Genomic DNA, 16319 nt, shown 5'->3' with positions numbered 1-16319 from the left:
AAGAGTCTGTTGCTCTATAAAAAGCCCTCCGTAAAGCTAGGACATCTTTCTACTCATCACTAATTGAAGAAAATAAGAACAACCCCAGGTTTCTTTTCAGCACTGTAGCCAGGCTGACAAAGAGTCAGAGCTCTATTGAGCTGAGTATTCCATTAACTTTAACTAGTAATGACTTCATGACTTTCTTTGCTAACAAAATTTTAAACTATTAGAGAAAAAATTACTCATAACCATCCCAAAGACGTATCGTTATCTTTGGCTGCTTTCAGTGATGCCGGTATTTGGTTAGACTCTTTCTCTCCGGTTGTTCTGTCTGAGTTATTTTCATTAGTTACTTCATCCAAACCATCAACATGTTTATTAGACCCCATTCCTACCAGGCTGCTCAAGGAAGCCCTACCATTATTTAATGCTTCGATCTTAAATATGATCAATCTATCTTTGTTAGTTGGCTATGTACCACAGGCTTTTAAGGTGGCAGTAATTAAACCATTACTTAAAAAGCCATCACTTGACCCAGCTATCTTAGCTAATTATAGGCCAATCTCCAACCTTCCTTTTCTCTCAAAAATTCTTGAAAGGGTAGTTGTAAAACAGCTAACTGATCATCTGCAGAGGAATGGTCTATTTGAAGAGTTTCAGTCAGGTTTTAGAATTCATCATAGTACAGAAACAGCATTAGTGAAGGTTACAAATGATCTTCTTATGGCCTCGGACAGTGGACTCATCTCTGTGCTTGTTCTGTTAGACCTCAGTGCTGCTTTTGATACTGTTGACCATAAAATTTTATTACAGAGATTAGAGCATGCCATAGGTATTAAAGGCACTGCGCTGCGGTGGTTTGAATCATATTTGTCTAATAGATTACAATTTGTTCTTGTAAATGGGGAATCTTCTTCACAGACTAAAGTTAATTATGGAGTTCCACAAGGTTCTGTGCTAGGACCAATTTTATTCACTTTATACATGCTTCCCTTAGGCAGTATTATTAGACGGTATTGCTTAAATTTTCATTGTTACGCAGATGATACCCAGCTTTATCTATCCATGAAGCCAGAGGACACACACCAATTAGCTAAACTGCAGGATTGTCTTACAGACATAAAGACATGGATGACCTCTAATTTCCTGCTTTTAAACTCAGATAAACTGAAGTTATTGTACTTGGCCCCACAAATCTTAGAAACATGGTGTCTAACCAGATCCTTACTCTGGATGGCATTACCCTGACCTCTAGTAATACTGTGAGAAATCTTGGAGTCATTTTTGATCAGGATATGTCATTCAAAGCGCATATTAAACAAATATGTAGGACTGCTTTTTTGCATTTACGCAATATCTCTAAAATCAGAAAGGTCTTGTCTCAGAGTGATGCTGAAAAACTAATTCATGCATTTATTTCCTCTAGGCTGGACTATTGTAATTCATTATTATCAGGTTGTCCTAAAAGTTCCCTAAAAAGCCTTCAGTTAATTCAAAATGCTGCAGCTAGAGTACTGACGGGGACTAGAAGGAGAGAGCATATCTCACCCATATTGGCCTCTCTTCATTGGCTTCCTGTTAATTCTAGAATAGAATTTAAAATTCTTCTTCTTACTTATAAGGTTTTGAATAATCAGGTCCCATCTTATCTTAGGGACCTCGTAGTACCATATCACCCCAATAGAGTGCTTCGCTCTCAGACTGCAGGCTTACTTGTAGTTCCTAGGGTTTGTAAGAGTAGAATGTGAGGCAGAACCTTCAGCTTTCAGGCTCCTCTCCTGTGGAACCAGCTCCCAATTCAGATCAGGGAGACAGACACCCTCTCTACTTTTAAGATTAGGCTTAAAACTTTCCTTTTTGCTAAAGCTTATAGTTAGGGCTGGATCAGGTGACCCTGAACCATCCCTTAGTTATGCTGCTATAGACGTAGACTGCTGGGGGGTTCCCATGATGCACTGTTTCTTTCTCTTTTTGCTCTGTATGCACCACTCTGCATTTAATCATTAGTGATCGATCTCTGCTCCCCTCCACAGCATGTCTTTTTCCTGGTTCTCTCCCTCAGCCCCAACCAGTCCCAGCAGAAGACTGCCCCTCCCTGAGCCTGGTTCTGCTGGAGGTTTCTTCCTGTTAAAAGGGAGTTTTTCCTTCCCACTGTAGCCAAGTGCTTGCTCACAGGGGGTCGTTTTGACCGTTGGGGTTTTACATAATTATTGTATGGCCTTGCCTTACAATATAAAGCGCCTTGGGGCAACTGTTTGTTGTGATTTGGCACTATATAAAAAATTGAATTGATTGATTGATTGATTTGGAGCTTTGCTGCATCAAATTTTTCCAGAAACTGTGAGAGACAGCCAGGTGGAAACCATTCGGAAGATTCAGATGGCTTTCAGGGACAATTCTATGGGGATCATACAGATTAAGGAGTGTTACAACCAGCTTGAAGACGGTGCACAATGGCGGAGGGCGCGCTTGTATTTCTTCATAATTGATGTAAATAAAGTCCAAGACATATTCAGTGACTTGGAAATGTTCATGTTTCCATCCCCTGACTTGTCTAAAGAAAACTGGCAATAAAACTGATTTTTATTTATAGGTTTTATCAAGTTTTAGAGATTTGCTTTCAGTTTGAGTTTGAGGAAGATAATTTTAGGAATTTTTATTCTTTTTTGTATTTCCTGTATTTAAAATGGCATAAACAAATAAAAATGTGTGAAATTTCAAGTGTTCCAATACTTTTGGAGGGCACAGTATCCTAACCTTATGATGACTGCAAAATGAGTGTGGTATTATTACTGTTTTAAGAATGTTTAATTTCACTTTTGCTGCACTTTGTGTCAAATCATAATCATATTGTATATCATATTGATATGAAAATTCAGTAAGGTATATCTTCTATTATACATTCCAAATCTAAGGTGGAACTCTACTAGTGTTTACTAAGGTACACCGAAATATCTAAAAAAAAGAGAAAGAGTGGAGCCACTTAGGTGCCTGGTCTTGAGAACCAGGGATGGTAGGTTGAATAGCTTTTTTTCCCATGGTAACTCTCCCTACCCACCTAAACGGCTCAAGAATATGGACAGCATGTATACAAGTGACATTTACATGACGATTTATATGACAATATTGAGATACGATAATTTAGCCATATTGTACAGCCCTACTGTCAACTAGCTGAAAACCTTTGATATTATTATTAAATTATATTATATTATTAAAAAAAATGCTTAAAGTGGCAGGGGGTTAAGAGGGCTGTAATGAGGGGGGTCAGCTGAAAAGCAGGAAAAGAAAAATGCTTAAAAAGGTGGAGAGTATGGGGGGGGGGGGGCAGAGCCCCTCCTGAGACAAAATTAGGAAAATACTTAAAAAGGTGGGGGGTCAGAAGCTGAAAGGTTTTAATCATGCTCATGTTCCCAAGAACAATTTTACTGAAAAAAGTCTGAAGGACCTAAAGGACATGGTTAGATGGCGAGGAGCTTTTCCAAGTATGTGAGAGGCAAATAAAGAAAAATGCTTAAAAAGGTGGGGAGTCTGGCGGGAGGGGGGAAGTGATGGAGCTCCCACAGAAGCTGAAGGGTTTTTGCCATGCTAATGCTCCTTTGAAGCATTTACTCAAAATAAAGTCTGAAGAACCTAAATGACATGGTGACATGCTGATGAGCTTCTCTCGTTCATGTCTGCGACATATGCATATTAATAATAATAATAATAATAAAATTTTAAAAATCTGGGATTCATATGATGAAACATTCTAAAAAACTATATACAATTTGATGACCACACCTGATTGTCTGATCATTTTTGTACTGTTGCTTTTCCTGGACTGCTTATTCGTGTACCGACCTCTTCTAACCACAACCATAAAGCCTTCTAAAAACCAGAGCTGTTTGTATGAGCCGTGCATTTGTCTCCTGCAATTCCTGACCTTCCAGCCTGATACTGGGCTTGTTTGTTTTTATTGTTTTCAACTTTGTCCAACATATAATGATCTTAATGAAACTTGTCAGTCACAGATATCTTGTACCAGACAATAAGCAAGTGACATTTCATGCACTGTTCAGCCTGTAGATCTAGAAAACTGGATTTATATATATTCTCTGCTCTGGTGCACTTCAATAAATCATTAATCCATTGCTTCGAATGGAGGCGAGGTGGAGTGCTGTGTAACCCTGGAAAAAGACACACAACATTATTTTCTGTACGTCACAGAGGTGAAGGACAAATCAGGGAAGTTAAAATAAAGTATTTATTGATCTCAGACACTCATGGTGAGTGTGGAGAAAAACATGACAACTCATACTGGTGGTGACTGTTGGGAAAGTGTAGTGACATGGACCCACAACAGGGGGCGTAAATGAACGGACAGTAGAGGGAGTTAAATTAGAACACTTTACTGTTGTGAATGTCACAACCACACACAGCAGATTACAGAATGAATACAAGTCAATTAATGAAGGTGTCGTGTGGGCAGGCTCGACGATAGGAGACGCCCGTCTGGAGATGAACCGGAACCACACGATTTCCACCGCCACCGAACCCGAAGGATACTGGAGCCGCCAAGTCCCGAAGTCCCCAGGTGGCCACCGTCTCAGCGTGTCGGATCTGGTACTGCTGGCGGAGAACAAAGACAGTCAAGTGTGGGTGTGTGTACACCCCGTAACAATAATGGTGGGAATTCCACCTCCACCTTTAACACACACTCGTGCAGCGTCTGTTTAACCACTTATCTGACGAGACGAAGGACGAAACAGTTGTGACCCACGCCGGTCCTCTGGTTGACAGCTGCAACACAATAGCTCTTGAAACACTGAATGCTGGCAGAGAATGTTACCTCTCACAGAAGTCGATATCTCGGCGATGTGGTGGAGGTGTCATCCTGCTTTTATCCCGGGTGAGATGCAGATGATCGGTGACAGCTGTCATAGTTGATGAGTGACAGCTGTCACCTCGGCTGTTCCTGTAGGCGGCAGCGCCCTCTCGTGCCTGAAGCCCGCACTTCAGGCAGGGCGCCCTCTGGTGGTGGGCCAGCAGTACCTCCTCTTCTGGCGGCCCACACAACAGTGACAACAGAATCACTGTCAGCGACAGACAGTATTCAATTCAATTCAATTTCTTTTATTTATATAGCGTCAAATCACAGCAAAATTGCCTCACAGCGCATCACACAAGTAAGGTCTAACCTTACCAACCCCAAGAGCAAGCACACAGGTGACAGTGGTAAGTAAAAACTCCCTCTGATGATTTGAGGAAGAAACCTGAAGCAGACCAGACTCAAAGGGGTGACCCTCTGCTTGGGCCATACTACCAACACAATTGACAATACAAATGTACAGGAAATTTTGGGAGTCCATGCTGGTGTCCAGTATAGGAGGCTTGCAGAAGAAGACACCCACTCCCACTTCTGGATGGAGCCGACTGTGACTGGAGGATCTATCTTTGTAGCCGGGACGGCTACAAACACCAGACTGCTTGAACTGAAGACCAGAACTCTAGCAGGTCAGCCAAAGGGGAATTCCCCGTTAGTCAAGCTAGTGGGAATATCTTTTCAATCCAGACTTCACCTTGCTACAGACTACAAATAAGATAATTTGTCAGCATTATGCACCAACAAAAACAGAAGAAATACTAAGGTGATTGCCGGCCACTAGCCCTAAGCTTCACTGAAAGACTCAGACTTTCGATAAAGTTGAGGTGGCGACCCACTCTGTTTACTAATAAAACAAATTTAAAAGGGTAAGAAGCCTAGTACCATACAATGCCAGTATGTTATCAATCAATCAATCAATTTTATTTATATAGCGCCAAATCACAACAAACAGTTGCCCCAAGGCGCTTTATATTGTAAGGCAAAAGCCATACAATAATTAACGAAAAACCCCAATGGTCGGTTTGTATGCTAGCCATACAAAAGGGAAAATAAGTGCATCTTAAGTCTGGACTTGAAAGTCTCTACAGAATATGACTGTTTTATTGATGCAGGGAGATCATTCCACAGAACAGAGGCACAATAAGTGAAAGCTCTGTGGCCAAAAATCAAATCAAATCAAGTTTATTTATACAGCGCCAAATCACAACAAACAGTTGCCCCAAGGCGCTTTATATTGTAAGGCAAAAGCCATACAATAATTACGGAAAAACCCCAATGGTCAAAACGACCCCCTGTGAGCAAGCACTTGGCGACAGTGGGAAGGAAAAACTCCCTTTTAACAGGAGGAAACCTCCAGCAGAACCAGGCTCAGGGAGGGGCAGTCTTCTGCTGGGACTGGTTGAGGCTGAGGGAGAGAACTAGGAAAAAGACATGCTGTGGAAGAGAGCAGAGATCAATCACTAATGATTAAATGCAGAGTGGTGCATACAGAGCAAAAAGAGAAAGAAACAGTGCATCATGGGAACCCCCCAGCAGTCTACGTCTATAGCAGCATAACTAAGGGATGGTTCAGGGTCACCTGATCCAACCCTAACTATAAGCTTTAGCAAAAAGGAAAGTTTTAAGCCTAATCTTAAAAGTAGAGAGGGTATCTGTCTCCCTGATCTGAATTGGGAGCTGGTTCCAGAGGAGAGGAGCCTGAAAGCTGAAGGCTCTGCCTCCCATTCTACTCTTACAAACCCTAGGAACTACAAGTAAGCCTGCAGTCTGAGAGCGAAGCGCTCTATTGGGGTGATATGATACTATGAGGTCCCTAAGATAAGATGGGACCTGATTATTCAAAACCTTATAAGTAAGAAGAAGAATTTTAAATTCTATTCTAGAATTAACAGGAAGCCAATGAAGAGAGGCCAATATGGGTGAGATATGCTCTCTCATTCTAGTCCCCGTCAGTACTCTAGCTGCAGCATTTTGAATTAACTGAAGGCTTTTCAGGGAACTTTTAGGACAACCTGATAATAATTAATTACAATAGTCCAGCCTAGAGGAAATAAATGCATGAATTAGTTTTTCAGCATCACTCTGAGACAAGACCTTTCTAATTTTAGAGATACTGCGCAAATGCAAAAAAGCAGTCCTACATATTTGTTTAATATGCGCATTGAACGACATATCCTGATCAAAAATGACTCCAAGATTTCTCACAGTATTACTAGAGGCCAGGGTAATGCCATCCAGAGTAAGGATCTGGTTAGACATCATGTTTCTAAGATTTGTGGGGCCAAGTACAATAACTTCAGTTTTATCTGAGTTTAAAAGCAGGAAATTAGAGGTCATCCATGTCTTTATGTCTGTAAGACAATCCTGCAGTTTAGCTAATTGGTGTGTGTCCTCTGGCTTCATGGATAGATAAAGCTGGGTATCATCTGCGTAACAATGTTGTGAAAGTGTAGTGACACGGACCCACAACAGGGGGCGTAAATGAACGGACAATAGAAGGAGTTAAATTTGAACACTTTACTGTTGTGAATGCCACAACCAAACACAGCAGATTATAGAATAAATACAAAGTCAATGGATAAAGGTGTCGTGTGGGCAGGCTCGACGATAGGAGACGTCCGTCTAGAGAAGAACCGGAACCACACGATTTCCTCCGCCACCGAACCCGAAGGATACTGGAGCCGCCAGGTCCCGAGTCCCTCAGGTGGCCACCGTCTCCGCGTGTCGGATCTGGTACTGCTGGCGAACAGCAAAGACAGTCAAGTGTGGGTGTGTGTACACCCAGTAACAACAACGGTGGGAATTCCACCTCCACCTCAAATCACACACTCGTGCAGCTCCTGTTTAACCACTTATCTGGTTGGGGTGTGAGGCGAAGCCGTCGCTAATCACACCAAACGCCAATCCAGCAGATAAGGAAACACCACAGGAAAACGGCTGCAAAAAGAGCTCAGATTATTTGTCAGAGTTGACGATAGCTGAGAAGTTCCCTCCGTAGAAGAACGATATCTCGGCGACGTGGTGGAGGTGTCATCCTGCTTTTATCCAGGGTGAGTGCAGATGATCGGTGACAGCTGTCATAGTTGATGAGTGACAGCTGTCACCTCGGCTGTTCCTGTGAGGCGGCAGCGCCCTCTCGTGCCTGAAGCCCGCACTTCAGGCAGGGCGCCCTCTGGTGGTGGGCCAGCAGTACCTCCTCTTCTGGCGGCCCACACAACAGGACCCCCCCTCAACGGGCGCCTCCTGGCGTCCGACCAGGCTTGTCAGGGTGGCGACGGTAGAAATCGGCCAGGAGGGCCGGGTCCAGGATGAAGCTCCTGTTCACCCAGGAGCGTTCTTCGGGTCCATACCCTTCCCAGTCCACCAAATATTGGAAACCTCGGCCCATTCGACGGACGTCCAGGAGCCGGTGCACTGTCCAAGCTGGCTCCCCGTCGATGATACAGGCAGGAGGCGGCGCCGGACTGGGTGTACAGAGGGGTGAGGTGTGATGTGGTTTCAATCTTGAAATGTGGAATACTGGATGGATCCGCAGTGAGGCCGGGAGTTGGAGCCTCACTGCGGCGGGACTGAGGACCTTGAGGATCTTGAAGGGCCCCATGTACCGGTCCTTCAGTTTGGGGGAATCCACCTGGAGGGGAATGTCCCTTGTGGAGAGCCACACCTCCTGCCCGGGCCGATATGCGGGGGCCGGGGACCGTCGACGGTCTGCATGGGTCTTTGCCCTCATCCGGGCCCTCAACATGGCCGAACGGGCGGTGCGCCACACCCGACGGCATCTCCGCAGGTGGGCCTGGACCGAGGGTACACCGACCTCTCCCTCCACCACAGGAAACAAAGGGGGCTGGTACCCCAGACACACCTCGAACGGGGAGAGGCCGGTGGCAGAGGACACTTGGCTGTTATGCGCATACTCGATCCAGGCCAGGTGTTCACTCCAAGCCGTCGGGTGTGCGGATGTGGTACATCGCAGGGCCTGCTCCATCTCTTGGTTAGCCCGTTCAGCCTGTCCGTTGGTCTGAGGGTGATACCCAGACAAGAGGCTCACGGTGGCCCCCAGCTCCCGGCAGAAACATCTTCACACCTGCGAGGAAAACTGGGGACCACGATCTGAGACGATGTCTGTTGGTATCCCATGCAGACGTACGACATGGTGGACCAGGAGATCCGCTGTCTCCTGGGCCGACGGGAGCTTCGGGAGGGCCACGAAGTGGGCCGCCTTGGAGAACCGGTCCACTATCGTGAGGATGGTGGTGTGCCCCTGGGACGGCGGGAGGCCCGTGACGAAACCCAGACCAATGTGGGACCAGGGGCGATGAGGCACAGGAAGCGGCTGGAGGAGTCCCTGTGCCTTTTGGTGGTCCGCCTTGCCTCTGGCGCAGGTGGTGCGGCCTGGATGTAAGCCCGGACGTCAACCTAAAGGGACGCCCACCAGAAGCGCTGCCGGACCACTGCCATGGTCCTACGCACCCCTGGGTGACAGGAGAGCTTGGACCCGTGACAGAAGTCCAGGACGGCAGCCCTGGCTTCTGGTGGGACGTATAGTCTGTTCTTTGGCCCTGTTCCGGGATCCGGGCTCCGTGCCAGGGCCTCCCAGACGGTCTTCTCCACGTCCCAGGTAAGGGTGGCCACGATAGTGGACTCCGGTACGATGGGTTCCGGTGGATCCGACAGCTCGGTTCTGACTTCATGTTCATGCACCCGGGACAAGGCATCCGACCTCTGGTTCTTGGTCTCGGGGCGGTAGGTGATTCGGAAGTCAAAACGGCCGAAGAACAGTGACCAGCGGGCTTGCCTGGGGTTCAGCCGCCTGGCGGTCCTCATATACTCCAGGTTCCGGTGGTCAGTAAAAACCGTGAAAGGCACAGACGCTCCCTCCAACAGGTGTCTCCACTCCTCAAGAGCCTCTTTCACCGCTAGGAGTTCTCGATTGCCCACGTCATAGTTCCGTTCTGCTGGGGTCAGCCTGTGGGAGAAATAGGCACACGGGTGAAGAACCTTATCGGTCTCTCCGCTCTGGGATAGCACGGCTCCTATCCCTGAGTCAGAGGCGTCCACTTCAACCACAAACTGGTGACTGGGATCGGGCTGCACCAAGACGGGTGCAGTCGAGAAGCGCTGTTTCAACTCCCTGAACGCGGCTTCGCACCGATCCGACCAGGTGAAGGGGACTTTTGGAGAGGTCAGGGCTGTCAGGGGACTAACTACCTGACTATACCCCTTAATGAACCTCCTGTAAAAATTGGCGAAGCCGAGGAACTGTTGCAGCTTCCTACGGTTCGTAGGTTGGGGCCAGTCTCTCACCACCACGACCTTGGCTGGATCCGGGGCGACGGAGTTGGAGGAGATGATAAACCCCAGGAAGGACAAAGAGGTGCGATGAAACTCACACTTCTCGCCCTTCACAAACAGCCGGTTCTCCAACAACCGCTGCAGGACCTGACGTACATGCTGGACATGGGTCTCAGGATCCGGAGAAAAGATGAGTATATCGTCCAGATATACGAAGATGAATCGGTGCAGGAAGTGCCGCAAGACATCGTTAACCAAGGCTTGGAACGTCGCGGGGGTGTTGGTGAGGCCGAACGGCATGACCAGGTACTCAAAGTGACCTAACGGGGTGTTAAATGCCGTCTTCCATTCGTCTCCCTTCCGGATCTGAAGCAGGTGATACGCATTCCTAAGATCCAGCTTAGTAAAGAGTTTGGCTCCATGCAGGGGGGTGAACACGGAATCTAACAATGGCAACGGGTATCGGTTGCGAACCGTAATCTCATTCAGCCCCCTGTAATCAATGCATGGACGGAGTCCGCCATCCTTCTTGCCCACAAAAAAGAAACCTGCACCCATCGGGGAGGTGGAGTTCCGGATCAGCCCGGCAGCTAATGAGTCCCGGATGTAGGTCTCCATTGATTCGCGCTCAGGTCGTGAGAGGTTGTACAGCCTGCTGGATGGGAACTCAACGCCTGGAATCAGATCAATGGCACAATCGTACGGACGGTGCGGGGGAAGGGCGAGTGCCAGATCCTTGCTGAAGACATCAGCAAGATCGTGGTACTCAACCGGCACCGCCGTCAGATTGGGATGGACTTTGACCTCCTTCTTAGCATGTAAACCGGGAGGAACCGAGGATCCTAAACACGCCCGATGGCAGGTTTCGCTCCACTGAACCACCACCCCAGATGGCCAATCAATCCGGGGATTGTGTTTCAACATCCACGGGAAGCCCAAAATCACGTGGGAGGTTGAAGGAGTCACAAAAAACTCGATCTCCTCCCGATGATTCCCAGACACCACCAGAGTTACAGGTTGTGTCTTGTGCATGATTAAAGGGAGAAGGGTGCCATCTAGTGCCCGCACCTGCAATGGTGAAGGAAGCACCACCAGAGGGAGCCCAATAAAATTGGTCCTAGCACAGAACCTTGTGGAACTCCATAATTAGTAACTAATATAACCATACGTCTTTGGGATGGTTATGAGTAATTTTTTCTCTAATAGTTAAAATTTTATTAGCAAAGAAAATCATGAAGTCATTACTAGTTAAAGTTAAAGGAATACTTGGCTCAATAGAGCTCTGACTCTTTGTCAGCCTGGCTACAGTGCTGAAAAGAAACCTGGGGTTGTTCTTATTTTCTTCAATTAGTGATGAGTAGTAAGATGTCCTAGCTTTATGGAGGGCTTTTTTTTATAGAGCAACAGACTCTTTTTCCAGTCTAAGTGAAGATCTTCTAAATTAGTGAGACGCCATTTCCTCTCCAAAGTACGGGTTATCTGCTTTAAGCTGCGAGTTTGTGAGTTATACCACGCAGTCAGGCACTTCTGATTTAAAGCTCTCTTTTTCAGAGGAGCTACAGCATCCAAAGTTGTCTTCAATGAGGATGGAAAACTATTGGACGAGATACTCTATCTCACTTACAGAGTTAGGTAGCTACTCTGCACTGTGTTGGTATATGGCATTAGAGAACATAAAGAAGGAATCATATCCTTAAACCTAGTTACAGCGCTTTCTGAAAGACTTCTAGTGTAATGAAACTTATTCCCCACTGCTGGTAGTCCATCAGAGTAAATGTAAATGTTATTAAGAAATGATCAGACAGAAGGGAGTTTCAGGAATACTGTTAAGTCTTCATTTACATACCATAAGTCAGAACAAGATCTAAGATTGATTAAAGTGGTGGGTGACTCATTTACAGTTGAGCAAAGCCATTGAGTCTAATAATAGATTAAATGCAGTGTTGAGGCTGTCATTCTCAGCATCTGTGTGGATGTTAAAATTGCCCACTATAATTATCTTATCTGAGCTAAGCACTAAGTCAGACAAAAGGTCTGAAAATTCACAGAGAAACCCACAGTAACGACCAGGTGGACAATAGATAATAACAAATAAAACTGGTTTTGGGGACTTCCAATTTGGATGGACAAGACTGAGTCAAGCTTTCAAATGAATTAAAGCTCTGTCTGAGTTTTTGATTAATTAATAAGCTGGAATGGAAGCTTGCTGCTAATCCTCCGCCTCAGCCCGTGCTACGAGCATTCTGGCAGTTAGTGTGACTCGGGGTGTTGACTCATTTAAACTAACATATTCATCCTGCTGTAACCAGGTTCTGTAAGGCAGATAATCAATATGTTGATCAATTATTATATAATTTACTAACAGGGACTTAGAGAGAGAGATCTAATGTTTAATAGACCACATTTAACGGTTTTAGTCTGTGGTGCAGTTGAAGGTGCTATATTATTTTTTCTTTTGAATGTTTATGCTTAAATAGATTTTTGCTGGTTATTGGTGGTCTGGGAGCAGGCACCGTCTCTACGGGGATGGGGTAATGAGGTGATGGCAGGGGGAGAGAAGCTGCAGAGAGGTGTGTAAGACTACCAACTCTGCTTCCTGGTCCCACCCTGGATAGTCACGGTTTGGAGGATTTAAGAAAATTGGCCAGATTCTAGAAATGAGAGCTGCTCCATCCAAAGTGGGGATGGATGCCGTCTCTCATAACAGACCAGGTTTTCCCCCAGAAGCTTTGCCAATTATCTATGAAGCCCACCTCATTTTTTGGACACCACTCAGACAGCCAGCAATTCAAGGAGAACATGCGGCTAACATGTCACTCCCGGTCCGATTGGGGAGGGGCCCAGAGAAAACTACAGAGTCTGACATTGTTTTTGCAAAGTTACACACCGATTCAATGTTAATTTTAGTGACCTCCGATTGGCGTAACCGGGTGTCATTACTGCCGACGTGAATTACAATCTTACCAAATTTATGCTTAGCCTTAGCCAGCAGTTTCAAATTTCCTTCAATGTCGCCTGCTCTGGCCCCCGGAAGACAATTGACTATGGTTGCTGGTGTCGCTAACTTCACATTTCTCAAAACAGAGTCGCCAATAACTAGAGTTTGATCCTAAGCTACCTTGGTCCGCACCGACTACAGGGGCCTGGCTAGCTGTAGAATTTTCCACGGTGCGGAGCCGAGTCTCCAATTCGCCCAGCCTGGCCTCCAAAGCTACGAATAAGCTACACGTATTACAAGTACCATTACTGCTAAAGGAGGCCGAGGAATAACTAAACATTTCACACCCAGAGCAGAAAAGTGCGGGAGAGACAGGAGAAGCCGCCATGCTAAACCGGCTAAGAGCTAGTAGCTGCGCTAAGCTAGCGGATTCCTAAAAACACACAAAGTGAATAATGTGTAAATAATTTAGAGGTGATTCAGCAGAGGGAGTGCTTTAGTTAAGGCACGTGAAGATTACACTGTGAAACAAATCGTTATCTAGGTAACTAGATCAATCTAACTGCGCAGATTAAACAGCTAACAGATACAGAAAAACACAGCTGTGCTCCAGAACAGGAAGTGATACAATACCGCAGTGACAGCCAACAAAAAGCTCTGCATATATGAAACCTTATATTCCCTGGATATTTTTTTTATCTATAATGAGGGGCCAAGGGTGATGGTATGGCAGCCAGTGGAAGGCAGGTACAACAACAATAATAATTATATTTAAAAAGTACTTTCACAACAGATATTTCAAAATCATTTCCAAATACACGACAAATTAAATGATGAAAAGCATGGACACCAAGACAGGACTTTCTTCTTCTAATGTGATAGTCAAAATACAAAGACCAGTCAGTATAATACAAATTAAAAAAAAAAAAATCACATCTAGAATTTTAACTTTCATTATGTTAAAACAATAAATCATCCAGACACAGTGACATATGGTCGTATAGATGTCTCTGTCTAACAGTGCTGGTAGCAGTGGTGGAGGCTCACATACACTTTTTCGAAGTGGCCATGATAAAATACATGGCAGCCCACCCAGAAAGTATTCAGAGCCCTTCACGTTTTCCACATTTTATGTTACAGCCGTATTCCAATATGAATGAAATTCATTTTTTCCCTCAAACGTCTACACACAATACCCTGTAATAACAATGTAAAAAAACATGTGCAAAAAAGACACTTTTGCAAATTTATTAAAAATAAAAATAAACTAAGAAATCACATGTACATAAATATTCACAGCCTTTGCCATGAAGCTCAAAATTGAGCTCAGGTGCATTCTGTTTCCACTGTTCACTCTCGAGATGTTTCTACAGGTTAAATGGAGTCCACCTGGGGCAAATTCACTTGTATGGACCTGATTTGGAAAGGCACACACCTGTCTACATATAAGGTCCCACACTTAACAGTGCATGTCAGAGCACAAACCAAGCATGAAGTCAAAGGAATTGTCTGTAGACTTCTGAGACAGGATTGTCATGATGCACAAATCTGGGAAAGGGTAAAGAAAGATTTCTGCTACTTTGAAGGTCCCAGTGAGCACAGTGGCCTCTATCATCCATAAATGGAAGAAGTTCAGATCCACCAGGGCTCTTCCTAGATCTGGCCGTCTGTCTAAACTGAGCAATTAGGGGAGAAGGACCTGAGACAGGGAGGCAACCAAGAACCCAATGGTTAAGTGTCTTTCAAACTGCACGAGTTCAGGGCGTTAAACGCATCGCAGATCACTCTAAAACACATTATGAACAAAGCATGAAGTCAAAGGAATTGTCTGAAGACCTCTGAAACAGGATTGTCTTGAGGCACAAATACTTTCTGGATGCACTGCAGATACTGTGCTCTTTGAGTCTGTAGAGCAAAGTTGATCAGACAAAACATCTGAGACTCCAGAACTGTTGTGACAACATCCATATGCTTTGTTGAAAAGCTCAACATAAGCATTTGCTAGACTACATTAGCCCTTGTCACTTTTAACACGTGTCATATGAAGAGTTGATACTAATGTTGGATATCTGTTTGTGTTTGGTTTTGTCCTATAGAAGTCCTTTTACCATCCACAAAATGAGTTCCTTTTGAATTGATATCCACTGGGTTTGTCAAAAGGTTTTATGCATGCACAAAGCTTTAAGAAGACATCAGGGGGAGGGCTTACCCTCTGGCTGCAAGTTTGTTTGCCATTATGTTGTCTTATTTTTATTTACTTTTACAATACACTTGTGAGTTTATATCTTGTGGCTGTCCGGTCCTTCAGATTGGATTTCTGATTGGCCAAAGCAGAGTCTGAATTCTGCATGAGCAGAGACAGGACCAGACACAGCAAAATGCAGTGTGGTTGTTGTAGGTCAGACTACTGAAAAAAAAGGCAGCACTGTGTGGTTTTAATTTTTTATCCAGACCTCGGTGCAAATTCTGTTGGCGCGGAGGTGCTGCAGAGTTGTTTGATGTCCTTGCTGAGAGGATAGTGCATAAAACACTGAAGAAATACGAAATCATGTGTTGAGACCAGGGCAAGCCCCGCTCAAATCCAGCTCTCCCCATCATACATATATCTTGAAACTTGGAAAATCGTTCTGTTAAATGCAGTTCTCTGTGTTGCTGGTGGAAATGTGACATCATCTGTCCATCAGAGCCCCAAATCCATGGCAGACCAATGAATGATGCGATTTTGCTAGCGGACAAAATATTTAAATAGTTAACTAATCCATTTGACACAGCCTTTAGTGTTTTAAATTTGCACATGTTCATGGGATTCATCATGTGATAACTCAACAACAAATCATTGCAGACTCAATATATTTAGTAGGGGTGCCGGAAAAAATCGATGCATGTCCGAATCGCGATTCTTATTTATTACGATTCTGAATTGATCCAAAATGTCTAAGAATTGATTTTTAAAAACATTTTTTAAAACAGTTTCTTGCTTACTCGCTGCGTGTACTGTTTGTCAGGCAATGGCTTCTGTACTACAGCGTCCCCGACAGGGGAGGGTCCGGCGTGCGTCAAACATTCATGAGCTGCACCTTAGCGTGGCGGACAAAGAGCTAATTCAGCCAGCACCGTCTTTGCTGAAGGCAAATGTTTGGGCGCATTTTGGATTTTATTATTTGCTGCGTAAGAAGGAGCTTGACATGACTTATGCAGTGTGCAAAATCTGCAAAATGAAAGTCAAGTACTTCGGAAACA

This window comes from Thalassophryne amazonica, chromosome 8, assembly GCF_902500255.1.
Source record: "Thalassophryne amazonica chromosome 8, fThaAma1.1, whole genome shotgun sequence".
NCBI lineage: Eukaryota > Metazoa > Chordata > Actinopteri > Batrachoidiformes > Batrachoididae > Thalassophryne > Thalassophryne amazonica.
This window is presented reverse-complemented; position numbering follows the sequence as displayed.